Source organism: Cololabis saira, chromosome 18, assembly GCF_033807715.1.
Source record: "Cololabis saira isolate AMF1-May2022 chromosome 18, fColSai1.1, whole genome shotgun sequence".
In the NCBI taxonomy this organism is placed as follows: Eukaryota; Metazoa; Chordata; class Actinopteri; order Beloniformes; family Belonidae; genus Cololabis; species Cololabis saira.
The window spans coordinates 14920357-14937010 of record NC_084604.1 but is presented as its reverse complement, the minus strand read 5'-3'; the positions used below and the strand labels follow the sequence as shown (position 1 = coordinate 14937010).

The 16654-nt window shown below is 45.7% G+C and overlaps 1 pseudogene; it reads right to left on the bottom strand.

Moving 5' to 3' along the window:
• Positions 1-8829: 8829 nt before the first annotated feature.
• LOC133464783 (uncharacterized) lies at positions 8830-14699 on the bottom strand (annotated as a pseudogene).
• Positions 14700-16654: the final 1955 nt, after the last annotated feature.

Below are 16654 nucleotides of genomic sequence, written 5' to 3'. Positions count from 1 at the left end.
AGCAGCAGCAGGGAGGTGAAAATCAGCCCCAACTGAATGCATCACCAGAGCGGCGGCGGCAGCAGCAGCCACAGCAGGGCGAGAGAGAGGGGCGTCAAGTTGGGCTTCACCTTGGCTGCCAGGATCTGCGGCACCTGTAAGCCTGTGCTTTGTTTGCCCTGCTCCATGTAGGAGAGTGTGACTTTGTGCAACAAGTAAAGAAAAAGAGTTCTGGAAAATCCCTGCTGGTCTCATGTCATGTCATTACTCGCTCTACACCTGAATCCCGCAAGGTTTCGTCCTGCCTGTAAGGGTTACCATCTCTAAAACCTTACATTTGGCCTCCACTAGCTGGGTTGCTCCTGGCCTCTCCCTTGCTCGGATTGCTTCCACCTTGTCCTGCACAGGCTTAATGACACCGCCTCCTAGGATGTAACCCAGGTATTGGGTTTCCTGCTTCGCCACTGCGCACTTCCCCGGATTGATAGTCAGGCCAGCCTCCTTGATTTTCTGCAGCACCATCGCCAGGTGGTTCAGATGTTCCTGCCAAGAGTTACTGTATATGACAACATCGTCAAGGTAAGCAGCGGCAAATGTGTCCATACCTGCCAGCACTTGGTTCATCAGCCTCTGGAAGGTGGCAGGAGCCCCGTGGAGACCAAAAGGCATCTTGGTGAACTGCCAGAGTCCTTGAGGGGTCCTGAAAGCAGTTAGCGGCTTGGCAGCATCCGACAGGGGCACCTGCCAGTAGCCTTTGCAAAGATCCAGGGTGGTGATGAACTTTGCTTGGCCCACACACTCAATAAGATCATCCAATCTTGGCAGAGGATAAGCATCAAATTCAGATTGTGCATTTATCTTCCGGAAGTCAATGCAAAATCTGATGCTCCCATCCTTCTTGATCACCAGGACGATAGGATTGCTCCACTCACTGCTGGAGGGCTCGATGACGCCCAACTCCAGCATGACAGCAATTTCCTCTTCTAACACCGGCAACAGCCTCTGTGGAGTGCGGTACATTCTCTGCCTGATGGGGGTGCTGTTCTTCAGGCGGATGTCATGCTCCACTAGCTGGGTTGCTCCTGGTTTCTCCTGAAACAAATCTGGTGGAAAAATGGCCCGCAACTCTTGCTGCTGAGTCAGAGAGAGATGAGAGAGATCAAGGGGTATAGAGTTGTGACATGTAGGAGTAAACTCACCCACAACATCATCCTCCTCCCCCACAGTCCGAACAAACATATGCTGTTGGGGTGGGGTTTCCCGAGTTTTCCACTCCTTCAGCAGATTGATGTGGAAAGTCTGCTTTGGATTTCTCCTCTCTGGCATCGCAATCTCATATGTTGTTGCACCCAACTTCTTCAGCACAGTATATGGTCCTTGCCATTTCGCCAGCAACTTGTTTTCAACTGTAGGAAGAAGGAGAAGTACCTGCTGACCTGGACTGAAGGATCTCTCTCTGGCCGCCTTGTCATACCAGGTTTGCTGTCCACGCTGCGCCTTCTCCATCTTTTTCCTCACCAGCTTGGTAGACTGCTCCATTTTCTCCCTCATCTGAAGGACAAATTCCAAAACACTGGTTTCCTTACCCTGGGATCCCACCCAGGTCTCCTGCAGCACGTCAAGGGGACCCCTCACTTGCCTGCCATAAAGGAGCTCAAAAGGTGAGAAGCCAGTTGAAGCTTGCGGCACCTCCCTATAGGCAAACAGTAGATACGGGAGCCACTTGTCCCAGTCTTTGGCATTAGTGGAGATAAACTTCTTCAGCATGCTTTTCAAAGTTCTGTTGTACCTCTCCACTAAGCCATCGGTCTGGGGGTGGTAAGGGGTGGTCCGAATGGTCCTAATGCCTAAGAGCCTGTAGACCTGCCTTAGAGTGTTTGAAAGGAAGTTTGTTCCCTGATCTGTCAGGATCTCAGATGGAATACCCACTCTAGAAAAGAGCTGCAGTAATGCATATGCTATTTGTTTAGCTGTAATGTCTCTGAGGGGAAATGCTTCAGGATATCTGGTGCTGTAGTCACAAACCACCAATATGTAGCGGTGTCCTGACTGTGTTCGCTCTAACGGACCCACAATATCCATGGCTATTCGGCTAAATGGCACCTCCATGATGGGAAGCGACTGCAATGGGAATCTGGGGACATTCTTATTTCCTGATAGCTGACAGATTGGACAAGACTGACAGTAATCCTGTACCTCTGTGTTCAGGCCTGGCCAGTAAAATCTGCTGGCAATTCTGTCCAAGGTCTTTTTAGCTCCTAGATGACCCGCCCAGGGAATACTATGGCCCAACTCTAGCACCTGTTCCCGGAGCCTCTGTGGAACCACAAGTCTTTCCCGCTCATCTAGGTTGCCTTTGTAGTACAGCACCTGGTCCCTGAGGAAATAGCCTTCGCCTGCCACCTGACCCCACTGCACTACAACTGCCTGTTTAAAGAAGCCCTGAAGTGACTCATCCTGTTTTTGAAGTTGTAAAAAATCACAACTTTTGTCACCATCAAAAATATCCGGCTCTGAAAGCCCTGAACCTGTCCTTACTGTACCTGCCATTTTCTCTTGTCTTTTCAGTCTCCTACTTTTCCTCACTTTAACAGTGCCCTCCGGAAAACCTTCATCAAAGTAAGGTAATTCGGAGAGAACATTTAGATCCTCCTCAGCTGAATCCTGGCCTGGGCCGTGAACCTCTGGATTTACCTGGACTGAGGACTGGGGTACTGGCTCCTCTAGGCCCGGAACACTTTCAGGTGGTCCTGCCTGGTCTCCACTTTGCCCTTCCTCAACCAACTCCTGTACCCGTCTTTGTGATCTCGTAGTGACAATGTTGACTGGCTTACATGACCTAACCAACTCCTGCAGGATGGGAACATCCTCTCCCAAGAGTACTGGATAGGCCAAGCTGTCTACCACCCCCACTGAGAGAAGGTAAGTTCGCCCCGCTACCTCCAAGTACACCATAGTCATAGGATAGGCTTTAAGGTCACCATGCACACAAGAAATATCTAGAACTGACTTTCCTAGGGGACCCTCCTTCTGGACTAATGATGGGCGTATGAGAGTTTGTGTACTACCAGTATCAAGGAGAGCCTGGGCTGGTTTACCATTTATCTTTACTGTAGTGACCCGTCGTTTCCCCACTACACAACTGTCACTTTGACCAGGCCGAGGGACAGTACAAAAATAATCTGCTTTAGTTTTTCTGACAGGACATTCTGGCTTAATGTGCCCCTCCTGACCACAGTGATAGCAAACAGGTTTAGCAGCCGAACCTGTCCTAATGAGAGTTTGAGGTTTTTCTAGGGGCCTAGCTGGCTCTGGCTCTCTGGGACCACCCCAACCCCCTGACCCCAATGGCTTACCACGGGTAGTTATGGACTTCTGTGGAGGCTCGAACCTGTAGCTCTTGGACCCCCATCGGGCAGCAAGGAAGGTTTCCACCAGCTGAGCTGCATGGCGTGCTGACTTTGGATCCCTTTCCTTCACCCATACTCTGAGTTCTGGAGACAGAGAGCGGTAAAATTGTTCTAGAATGAAGGTCTCCCCAATCTGCTCCTTCGTCTTCTTCTCCGGTTGAATCCACTTATCGTAAAAGTCTTTAAGTCGATTGTAAAACTCTCTTGGGCTCTCATCAGGGCGGATGTCAGGCTCCCTGAACCTCTGCTGATAGACATCTTCATTGATTTCATATTTGGCAAGGATGGCCTCCTTGACTGCCTTATAGTCAAAGGTGTCCTCTGCTGCCATGGTCACATATGCTGCTCGTGCCTTCCCCGTCAGGTGAGGAATCAGCCTCACTGCCCACTCGACCTCCGGCCACTGATATGCCATCGCCAGGCGCTCGAATGTAGTCAGGTACTGCTCAATATCATCACCCTCCTCCAGCCGGGGAACTGCAGCCTGCCCCCAGCCCCTGCCCGTTGGCTCGCTGCGGACACTGGACTGGGAAACATGCCCCTCCCCCTCCTCCTGCTGTGGCTGCTGCTGCCGCCGCCGCTCTGGTGATGCATTCAGTTGGGGCTGATTTTCACCTCCCTGCTGCTGCTGCTCCAGATCATCTCTGAGGTTGTTCATTTGAATCTGCATTTGGCGCCACCTTTTGTCCTGTCTAATTGTTTCTTTGTCCCACCTTTCACTCAGGTCACGTTGAAAGTGAAGACATTGCTGCAACATACCAGTAATTGATTCCATATCCACAGGCCCCCGGTGCTCCACGCTGGGGTGTAGGATCATGGGCTGTCCTCCTGCAGCACCCTCTTCAGAGGCATCCTCCACAACATCCATCTTTTGAGCCTTGGACTGTGCTTTAGGTCCCATGTTGTCAGCTCTCAACACTTTTCACCTTAAATCTTGCCACGTCTCATCCCACCACTGCCACCAAATGTAAGGTTTTAGAGATGGTAACCCTTACAGGCAGGACGAAACCTTGCGGGATTCAGGTGTAGAGCGAGTAATGACATGACATGAGACCAGCAGGGATTTTCCAGAACTCTTTTTCTTTACTTGTTGCACAAAGTCACACTCTCCTACATGGAGCAGGGCAAACAAAGCACAGGCTTACAGGTGCCGCAGATCCTGGCAGCCAAGGTGAAGCCCAACTTGACGCCCCTCTCTCTCGCCCCCCACTTGTTCTCACACCTGGCCTTTCTACTAACGGCCTCTACCATTTCCCACACACACCCAACTAAGTTTAAATATGTTAACCAATAAATCCTGCAAATAATATTTACACAAACAATCTACAAATGCATACTGCATAACACAGATTAAACAAAATACATAATAAACTGAATAAATGTCCAACAGAAGCTAAATTCAACAAAACCCTCTACTTCCTCCCCTCTCTGGTCCTGGTCTACTTGGTACAGCCCAACCAGGTAGTCAATTGACACAGCTGTATCCCATCAATTGGAGTTCTGTGGCTGCATGTTCATGTATGCACCCATGAGAACACGCCCACCCGGAAGTCGACCTCAAAGAGAGAGTGGTTAGTAGGGTCACCAAAATAAAAATACAAAAAACAACAAAAAAGAACTTCCTATATTAAACAGTTTTTCCAACTGAACACATATGTGTTTAAGAGTGTGTTGATCACCTTAGTGAGGGGGATGATTTCCAGCTCCCTCACAGTTACAATTCACCAATCTCAACCGAGGTCACAGCCGAGGACGGAAGTAGCAGGGAGACAGATCGTACTTTGAGAGACAAGGGTTGTTTGGACGCAGTATCTTTTGCAGCTGCGTCAGCTTGAACATTTCATTGAGAGACAAAATCAGATTGTTAGTGTGATCATCACATTTACACACAGCAATTTGTGTAGGCAGGAACATTGTATCCACGTGATGCGCTATGGGTCTACCTGTGGAAAAATAAAAAAAACGTATCAGGGACAAAAGCCCCAAAAGCAAAACCTGCAATGTTAACTCACGTAGCAGGAGCCCTGGAAGCAGAACCAACAACAAAAAAGATCAAAGTCAGCATTGTCAATTGCAACCTCACTCAAATTCAGGTCTTGGGGAACAAAGACAACATCATTACAACAGCATCATCACTCAAATTCAGGTCTTGGGGAACAAATGGATGTTAGCGTTGCGAGTGGTTCTCCATCATCCGCTGTTGGCAAAAGGGTAAGGGTTAAGAACTTGCTGTAGCACTTGAAGTCATGTAACCCCCCTTTCCGTCCACAGTCTGGACGAAAAGTCGTGAACAGTCAGGCTGTCCAGGTAGTGGAGGCGTCTGTAACGTCAGTTTCAGGTCAGTGAAGGCGTCGTCAGCCTCATCAGTCCAGGTACCAGGGTCTGATGTTTGTAGGCCTTCTCCATGGGCAATTGCTGCCAATGGTGCCTCAATTTCCGCATAATGCGAGACCCACTGTCGACAATACCTCGTGGAGCCCAGAATTTACATAATTTGTTTCTTAATGACCAGTTCTGGCGTTTCTCCTTTTGAATGGCCTTAATCCTGCCAGGTGAGAGGGATCTGCCCTCCCCCGAAATGACATGACCCAGAAACGCAACCCTTGTGGCAACAAACTGCAGTTCGGACAGGGGTTGATGCCCCTGTTCAGCCAAAATGGGTCAACAGGTCCAGAGAAGCTTTAACGCACTCGTCTCAGGACTCACTCGCAACCAAGATAACAACAACATACTGCAATAAGCACTTCCAAACTGCCCCTCAGGCAGTATACCTTCCAGGTACATTCAGATAATATATGTTACTTTACATTTTGGCATCTCAAACCCCCAAAATGTCAAATGGTACAACCAATGTAAAACCAGGAAAATGTGATTTTATCATAAAACTCTCTATTCTATTTAAAAATGATATGTATGAACTTGACAGCCAAGGTAGCCAATACAGGTGTCCAAGTAGAAGCCCGTCTAATTTAAAATTAGCTGTAAAAGTCAGGTGGTACAACTGATGTCAGGTGGTGCGACCACATAAAACATTCATTTAAACCAATAAATAATAGGTTGAAGTGAACGAATGGTTGACAACTATGATGTGAATAGATATCGTATTAAATGCATTCATTTGTATATTTGTATAATTATTATTCCGTCTTTAAATGTAAAATTGGACGCTAAAGATACTAAATGCCTGGCCACTGGAATGCAATAATCTTAAAATATTGTAGATACAACAGAGTTCTTTTAAAAATACCTTCTGCGGAAGCCTTATTTGTCATTGACCCATATCCAAAAAAAAACACAGGGCACTCATTTTACGGGACGAAACCCACTCCTGACGAAACCGTCAATCAACAGTATGTGACTTTACGACAGACAAAATAAAGGAAAATGATTGATATGTAACATGCTTTTCACAATCATACACAGCTCAACGGCAAGAATCCAATTTCCATACAACAAAAACCAGGGTCGTTGCCCTATAGATGTAGGTTTAAAAACACAAAAATACTTTTGTTTGAAGCTTTCACATACATGTACGTGTACACTACATTTCAAATGTTTGGAAAATGGCCAAAAATATCTATATTTTAAGTATTTTAAAAATGGGCTACTCAAAGGCCTTATACGTCCTTGACCCACAATCCGGTTCAAATACAGTATCACAAAAGTGACCTGCAACCATTCGAACGGTAAATCAACCCAATTCTGACAATTCCACATCATCAATTCCCCACACAGGGAAAAGAACGAGTAAAAGACTATTTTACTTGTATCAATTTAACAAAAAAAAAAATGTCAACAGAAAGGAAAATGAGATAACATCTCTCTCATCCACGCAGCCTCACGTGAACGCTCCCTGCGTGAACGCGCAGTCAGACAAGCGACACGGAGCTTACACACACCCAGGCGTTCACACACGCACACACATAGCGCAGGCGCATCAGCAGTTAATGCTGAATTTCACATACATTTCACAACCTCAACATCTCTGTTTATGTTTTTCAGGCCCATGTCAACATAGTAAAGTATCAACATAGTATCTTCACGAAGCCACGCCATCAACATCCAAGTTTATCTGGCAATTTAAATCCCTAGCTAAAAAAGGGGGGGGGTCCCAGACCCCCGAAGGTCCCTGACCTTCAACTCAACCCCTCAGCGGGACTCAAACCCACTTTAATGCATTTACAGGAATCCCAATTCAATAAACAGTTCCAGTCATGAACACTAGACAAAAACATTGGACAGGAGAACCATTAGCCAAAACAGGCAAACAAAAGTTCCCATTCCCCTAGATCCATCGAGAGGAGTGTCTCTTACGTCAGCTACCCCTCCTCCTTGCTGGTCACCGGGTCTCCCAGACTCCTCCTGGTCAGCACGGCCGCTTGACCCCCGGTCAAGCCGACCCCACACGAGTGAACGTATAACATATTACCATCAAAACAAACGTGTAACAGTTTACCATCAAAACAAACGTGTAACATTTTACCATCAAAACAACAGCAAACAAAATTTTAGCATCAAAACAACAGCAAACAAAATTTTACCATCAAAACAACAGCAAACAAAATTTTACCATCAAAACAACAGCAAACAAAATTTTACCATCAAAACAACAGCAAACAAAATTTTACCATCAAAACAACAGCAAACAAAATTGACTGTTAGGATGGACTGGAATGCCGAGCAAAAAATAAATAAAACTACCCGAACCTGAGAGAAAATAGCGTGTGAATTCAGGTCGAATCCATTTCGCTTCTAGTCCATTTATATCACTTCATCTTATTTGTACCTCATCTTTAATTAACCATGAATGAGGCGTTCCAGTCTGGCATGTGATGCAAGAGTTTTCCTGCTGTAGAATAAACAAAAAGTATAAACCAGCCCCTGCAACATTGTTCTAACAGCTGAAAGTATTATAATGAAGCCTCTAACTCTCTAACAGTTCGGCATGAGTAAAATTACCGATACTTATTTAATTTTACAATTGTCTTCACGTAACTTGAAGTTTTTTATTTATCAATAACCACGTCTGAGACGATACCAATCACGGGAAAGCAGCTACAACAGCATTGGGGTGTGTACCCACACGTCATGAATAACCTCTCCTGACACAATACTCAATTCCAACGTCTATTAATAAATTACGTTATAATCTTAAATCATAACCTAATCTTAAACAGACAAGTGCTGATTTCCCTTCCCTTTTGACATTAAACATAAAATCCAGACCTATTAAATGAAAAACAAGGTTCTTGTGTGTATGTGTATTTAGTATTCAGGTGCTCACGTGTTCTGCAGACTTCACAGCCGGCCTCTGCGTTTCCACCGGACACCTCACCGGCTCTCCTCGCCACCCCTAGACAGTCCGGCCCCCCTTTTCGCGTGGGCCCTCAATGTGTTCTGCCCCCCCGTTGCACTCTTTCAGCCTTTTGCAGCAATAGTCTCACAATTTTCCTGGCGAAACGCAGGCTTTCTGCCAGTCAAAAATGTCCTTGAGACAGCCAGTCTTCCCAGCACTTTTCCTCATCTCTCCGATGGGTGAAACGGGTGAAGATGGGGGAGTACGAGGTTGTTGCATGCTTAAAACACCTTCGATTCCGGAGGAGAGAAGGAAAAAATCCGGCACAGATGAGGTCCCTTCGTGGTCGCCAAAATTGTGGTGGCAAAAATTGTTGTTCAAAAAGAATGTCAGGACACCTCAGCTGTCTTTCGAAGATTTAATGAAAAGAGGACAAACATTCAATTGAACGGAGCCACACAGTCCAACCGGTCACATGAACCGACAGTCCTGAGTGCGCTGAAGAAGATTATAGACAGGTTATTTTATACTCTGGAGCTGGAAAAGACAAAACATCACCCATCACCCTGGCAACCATGCCAGGCCACTGTGTCAAAGGAACATGACCTCGGCATAGGAATGAAAACAGGCAACAGACAGTGTTATACCAAAATTTTCCATTACATGAACAGCCAACATACTGCTGGTACATGTCTGCTGCTTGGGAGGCATGTGGCAACAACTCTTCTCCTAGTTTTTTTGGACATCCTCCTTCTGCCAAACGATTGGGTGTTCCTTTGCCTGTGAAGCAAAGCATAGGTCACAAAATGTCAGCTACTGTTTGAATTCACTGTCAACTTTAAAATAAAGAAAAAGTTCACAAAAAAGAACTGTGATACATGTTTTTTTATGTAACTCACCTGGGATTATGTGTGCATTCCATGCAAGTACAGCTCTTGTTATGCCAATCTTGCACAGCTCAGCAGTAAGGTTAGATGTACAGTATCTGGTGACGTTGTCGTCCATGTTGAGGACTTCCTGATCCTGCAGCTGCATGAGGGTCTCCTTCAATGGGTAATTTACCCGGTGGTTGATCTCTACCCACATTCGCTCTACTGTATGATTACAATGTAGAATGTAGACAAGAAAAGGGTAGATTTTTTTTTTTAACTTAAAAAGTTGGATAATATAAAACCAACACTCAAAAAAAAATCCCCACTCAATTTAGTCTGCAAAATCAAAAAAAGTTAACAGACAATATAAAGAGGGTTGATTGGTAGTCCAAGGAGCAGGACCATTGATGTGTAGGGGTACCTACAAGCACCCCAACTCAAGGGTGCATCTGGTTAAATCAGCCTTTCTCAACCTTTTTTCAGTCATGACACCGTTCAAAAGTTAATAAAATCTCACGACAACTCAGAGTAAAATATAATTAAAAACCACCCTGCATCGCTCTGACTGTAAATGCATATATCCCGTTTATTTTGTATCAATAACTTGAACACGATAACTGCACCAGAGTAGAAGTCATCGTTCACTGTTGTGCTTGGTTGTCACGCTGATGGACAGTCAGAAACTATGGTGATTTTTAAAAGAAAGACTGCCTAAAGAGACTTTTCCAGCCGGAGTCATTATAAAGGCAAATTAAAAGGACTGGATGGATGAAGGGATGATGAAGAGTGGCTGAGGCAGGTCTATGTAAGGTGACCAGGTGGTTTTTTCCACACATCACCATCGCTGTTGATCTGTGACTCTATGCGCGCCCATCTCACAATGTAAAAAAAGAAGTGAAAAATATGAACGCTGTGCTTGCTGTTATTCCGGGAGGTCTGACGCAGGCATTCCAACCGCTGGACGTCGGTGTGAACCGGCCGTTCAAAGTGAAGCCTGATTTATGGTTCTGCATTAAATCGGCGTAGGGTACGCGGCGACGCGCACGTACGGTGTGCTTCTCCGCGTACCCTCCGGCGTGGGCTCTGCGTTGGTGTAACGCGGAACCATAAATCAGCCTTAAGGCTGCGAGCGCTGTGGGAGCCATGGATGACTGAGGGGGAACAGTTTCACCAAGAGTGGAAGGCAGTACTGGGCAAGTTATGCCACAGTTTGCAGATAGATTGTAGATGCGTGGGCTAACGTGTCTGCTGGGACTATTTTGCGAGCTTTCGCAAAAGCCAGCATTTCCGAGGCGCTGCACGGCACGGAAAGTGACTCTGACAGCGAGGAAATTCGGACTGGCACAGCTGATTTAGCGGAGCTCTTTAATGCAGAAACAGAGGATGAGACTTCGATGGGGTTGATTAATGTAAAAACTGAAATAAAGTACAATCAAACAAATTTTTGCTCCTGCTCTATTTTTAAATACGCACACTTGTGTGCTTGTGTGTGTGTTCTGCGGTGCGCGTGTGTGTCGTAAGTGTGTGTAGACGGCGACTTTTCGGTCGGTGCGCCGTGTGTGTTTTAAATACAGAAATGACACACAAAACCGAGGGTAGGTAGGGTAGGGTAGGGTAGGCACACGGCACCCTTATGGTCGCGAAAATACGGTATCTATATATGAAATGTCAGAATAGGTAATTTTTTGACGACACCCCTGAAGCAGTCAGACGACACCCCAGGGTGCCGCGACACCCCGGTTGAGAAGGCTGGGTTAAGTGATATATTCTGTTTAAAAAAGTGTTAAATAGCTGTATATTCCAACAACAATCATTGCTAGAGTTTGTTATTTTGTTGTTCAGTACAAAACATCTGAGTAACATCTCCAAAGCATATGTCGGGCATAGACAAGGCACATTTTGTACATTAAGGACCTCACCTTTGTTGACTGAGTTTGCAGATATGGTTGCCTTTGCAAGTTGTGTCTGTGGTTAGACAGCATCCCCTGCATGTAGAGGGACAAGTAAAATTCCCAGCCATGGTCCACCCTGACCTGGTCCCACATCCCATATTCAAGAACTGCTGATCTATAAAATAGTGAAAAATGACTCAATCAAATGTTGACTCATCAAATGTTAAGTCTGCAATGTAGGATAGACCAAGAATATTGCAATGTACTAGGGCATTGTGTGCACAATTACAGGTGAAAATCAATAAATTAGAATAAATATATGTTAATTATTGAGATGACATACCTAAATAAATTGTGCAACAGAAGCCTGCAGATGACTATAGATGTGATTTATTGTTCTCAAATGTGTAGTGGAACTGTGTGAGGCTTCAGGCTATATCCCTATTGTATTTCCCAGCTAATAAATCACATCTATAGTCAAAGTTGCATAAAAAGGATTCAGAAATCAGAGAAAGGGGGTATTGAAGCCAAAAAAAAGGTTGAGAAGCACTGTACTAACCTGTAAACGTCTTCATAAATTGTGAGGTTATTTTTGACAGGCATGGTTGCATGGGCAACGACCTTACTGCTGTACCCATCTATTGCGAGAACATGTGTCACTCTAAACATGACCAATTTCTCGTTCTGGTCGATGTGGACTTTGTGTCCCATGGATGCAGCACTGTAGGGGACGGGGTTAAGGTTACGTGCGCCCTTTGGGAGAAAAAGTAAGTAAAAGTCAGCTAGTAAAATACATTATACCATATACTACAACATTAAAGGCTTGCAAAAGATACTTACACGTTTGCGCATTTCGTGATAGGGACAATGAGTTGTTCTCAAAATCTTCCCCACTCGGCGTTCACCAGCAACCACTCCCATCGCAGACAGGTCATCATCTTTTGGCCATATGTTGACCCTGTCTGATGAATCAACATAAGGCGTGACATGTAGGCCTAGTCTACATGAAATATAAAATATAAAACCGAGGTGGGTAGAGTAGCCAAAAATTGTACTCAAGTAAGATTATTGTTACTTCAGAATAATATGACTCAATTAGAAGTAAAAAGTAGTCATCCAAATAATACTTGAGTAAGAGTAAATAAGTACTTGGTTAAAAAAACTACTCAAGTACTGAGTAACTGTTGAGTAACGTCTACTTTATTTGTGAAGACATTTAATCAGACAAAAATACAAAATGATAATCTTCAGGTAAATTCAAGTACTTCCAATCCAAAAAAATAATAGAATAAGTAAAAGTGAAAAATAAATTAAAAAAAAAAAAAAAAAAAAAAAAAAAAAACACTGGGTTTGTATGTGTATATTTATGTATGTGTATGCATATGTGTGCGTATATATATATGTATATATTACATATAGTAATAATGCACATATATACACTTTTGGTTTCTACCGTCATGGTATCAATCAATAATATGTGTGCAGACAAGGTAAAAAAAAAAAAAAAAGAAAAATAAATTAAATATTTACAAAATAAATTACGGCACAAGAAACACAAATTTGATTGGTGAAACACAGTCACGTGGTAGAACCTTTGGCGGAAGTCCCTCTCTGACAAAATAAAACATTAAATTGATGCGTAGGGGGGAAAATATTATTATGATGCATAGAATACTGAACGGGTAAACAGAAAAGTAACTAGCACAGTGTAGCCTAATGTAGTAGAGTAAGAGTACATTCTTCTCCATAAATATACTCAAGTAAAAGTAAAAAGTATGGAGATGATGTAAAACTACTCCAAAGTACAATTTATCCAAAAACCTAATCAAGTGAAAGTAACGGAGTAAATGTAACTCGTTACTACCCACCTCTGTAAATCGAAGAAAACCAAAATAACCTACCTGATTTATTGCCCTGCTGATAGCGACCTCCAATTACATGATACAGGATACATGTCCCCTCCTGGAAATGTTGTGATGTGCACAAAATCTCCTGACACTCATTTCAGAACATCCTTGCTGCACACCTAACTGTAATAAATTTGTCGAAATGTCCGCGTGCGAGAGATTTTGCGCTATCATTTCTCTTATAAAATTCCCATAAGGCTCGATGGGACACCATCTCGTCGTCTTCTGCCTCCTGCCAACCAAATCTGCTACTGTTGTGCTAAAGACGCGCTAATCGCGGAAAAAAGGCTAAAATACTGCTTCCGGTTCACCTTGTAATAATACAGATGTTAAAAAATCCCAGCATTTTTGCATTTTGGATTAACATATATTGGATTCTTTGTGTTTATCTGAGAATGTAAAAATCAATAATAGGAAAACAACCTGCTACATATATTGAAAAAAGAAAAATGCCTTTTTTTTCGTTTTCCGATTTGCGTTTCAAAATTGGAAATAGAATGAACGGAAGGTACACGGATCGCACAGCAGCCCGTTGAGCGATAGCGCTAAAACGTCAGATTTTCAGATTATGAAGCTCAAGAATGAGATCAAGTCATATTTAGGCAGAAACAACTTTTCATTAACTGTATTTGGCCTTCAATCAATTTTTGGCAGGTAAAAAGACCCATTTTCAGGGGAGAAATCAGATTATGGCAGGCAATCACTTTTTGGCACGACACCGGGACCCACGGGATTCCTAAAAAATGGAGAGGGACCTGGCTGCAGGCAAGATGGCCGACATGGGCGCGGCCATACTTCCATCCATACCGGAAGTCCATACCGGAAGTTGGTCTTCTTCGTGTATATTATTCAATTTTTTTTAATTTTTTTTTTATTTAACATTTGCAAACAGTACAATGATAACAAAACTTCACATTATGCAATTTCACGTTGAATTATAACATATAAAGAGTATTACTCAAATAAAAAACGAAACAAAAAGCACAACACGGGGGATGAAATTATAACAGAAAGCCAAAATATTTACATATATTTATGGTTTTGATTGCTTTTGAATTAGTAGAAAACTTAATAGAGTCCAGATACTGTTTTAATTCACAATTAAAAGTAAAAATAGACCTTCTTACAGTTAATATTTTTTACATATTTATTCCAATATGGGATGTATTGTTATGGTGTCACCTCCACTCATTCCACCTAACACTCACCCTCCTCAACAACCAGCCTGCCCCACCCCCACAGCTCGTGCACTGCGTGCTCTTCGCCGCAGGTGATGTGAGTTGTGGGTGATTGGGGAAGGAGCTTCCAGCCAGGTCCAGCACAGCTGCAGCCACTCTCCTCATCAGATCCCTCTGTCTATTTAAACCCCGGTTTTCCAGTCATTCATCGCCAGATCTTCCCTAAGAATGGCAAGTATCCTGTCTGTGTTTGTCTTCTTGTCACCTGCATCCCCTGTCGCCTTCGTCACCAACCTCACCACCGGTGACGCCCTGAACTGGGCGCAGTCCATCCTCTCCACCCGCCCCGACTTGTTCAATGACTATGCTGCCTTCCTCACTGAGTTCAGGAGGGTTTTTGACCACCCCACTGCAGGACAGGATGTCGGGGTACGGCTGATGTCCCTCCACCAGGGAAGCCGGACAGTTGCAGCCTACTCCATTGAGTTTCGCACCCTGGCTGCCAGCAGTGGGTGGAATGATGCAGGGCTGAAGTGTGCTTTCCGCCAGGGTCTGAGTGAGGCTATCAAGGACGAACTCGTCAGGGACAAGTCCACCACCCTGAATGAACTTGTGGCCACGGCCATCGATGTGGACCAGCGCATCCGGGAGCGCCGGAGAGAAAGAGGACGCCACCAGACAACCTCACCTCGCCTCCCGGATTTTGGCCCACGGTCCACACCCAGAGCTAATCCCCCTTCTGCAGCGGAGCCGAGCGCCACTCTTTCCCCTGGTGAAGAACCCATGCAACTAGGCCGGGCCCGTCTCACAGGGGCTGAGAAGGAACGGAGAAGGGCTCAGGGCTTGTGTCTCTACTGTGGGAGGAAGGGGCACCTCCGTGATACCTGCCCTGTACTGCCAAAAGAGTAGGCCCACCCGAGGGGGGGTTCCGGGTGAGCCGTGTTACTCATTCCCCACCAATCACCAACCCAGCCAAGTTTAAAGTCACCCTCTCGTGGCCTGGCAGAACTCTCCCTCTGGAGGCCATCATCGAGGCATCTGGGGCAGATGACAACTTTCTGGACGCTCAACTGGCTGACTCAGCAGCAATTCCCCTTGTCACCCTGGAGTCCCTGCTCGCTGTGTCAGCACTGGATGGACACAATCTGGGACCCCTCACCCATCGCTCGAGCCCCCTCACCATGACCATGTCTGGGAACCATGTGGAGGAGGTTCGATTTTACATCCTGAGGTCCCCCCAGTCCCCTCTCATCCTGGGTCGACCTTGGTTGGAACTCCACATTCCCCATGTCAGCTATGGTGAGGGACGCATCCTGAGCTGGAGCACGGCCTGTTGCGCACGGTGTCTCCGTGCCGCACCAGTCCCATTGTCACCCAAACTGCCTCCTGCTGCCCCTGATCTCTCCTTGGTGCCGGAAGTCTACCACGACCTCGGAGAGGCTTTCAGCAAGGAGCGAGCCCGCACCTTGCCTCCTCACCGGCCTTACAACTGTGCCATTGACCTCCACCCTGGCAGCGAACTCCCGGTCAGTCGCCTCTACAACCTTGCTCCCCCTGAGAAGGCGGCCATGGACAATTACATCTCTGACTGCCTGGCCGAGGGACTCATCCGCCCTTCACACTCCCCGGTGGCAGCAGGGTTTTTCTTCGTGAAGAAGAAGGATGAGTCTCTCCGGCCTTGCATTGACTTCCGTGGGCTCAACGCCATCACCATCCGGAACACCTACTCTCTCCCCCTCATGAGTTCCAACTTCGAGCCCCTCCTCGGGGCCACCATCTTCACAAAGTTGGACCTCCGGAACGCCTACCACCTGGTCCGGATTCGTGAGGGGGATGAGTGGAAAACGGCGTTCAAGACCCCCCGTGGCCACTACGAATACCTGGTCATGCCCTTCGGCCTCACCAACGCCCCCTCAGTGTTCCAGGCCCTAATGAACGATGTCCTTAGGGACATGTTGGACATCTTTGTGGTCCTCTACCTGGATGACATCCTGGTGTTCTCCAGGAATGCCGAGGAGCACGTCCAGCATGTTCGACTCGTCATCCAGCGCCTCCTGGGGAACCGCCTATTCATCAAGGCTGAGAAGTGCACCTTCCATGCCCCCTCTGTGGAGTTCCTG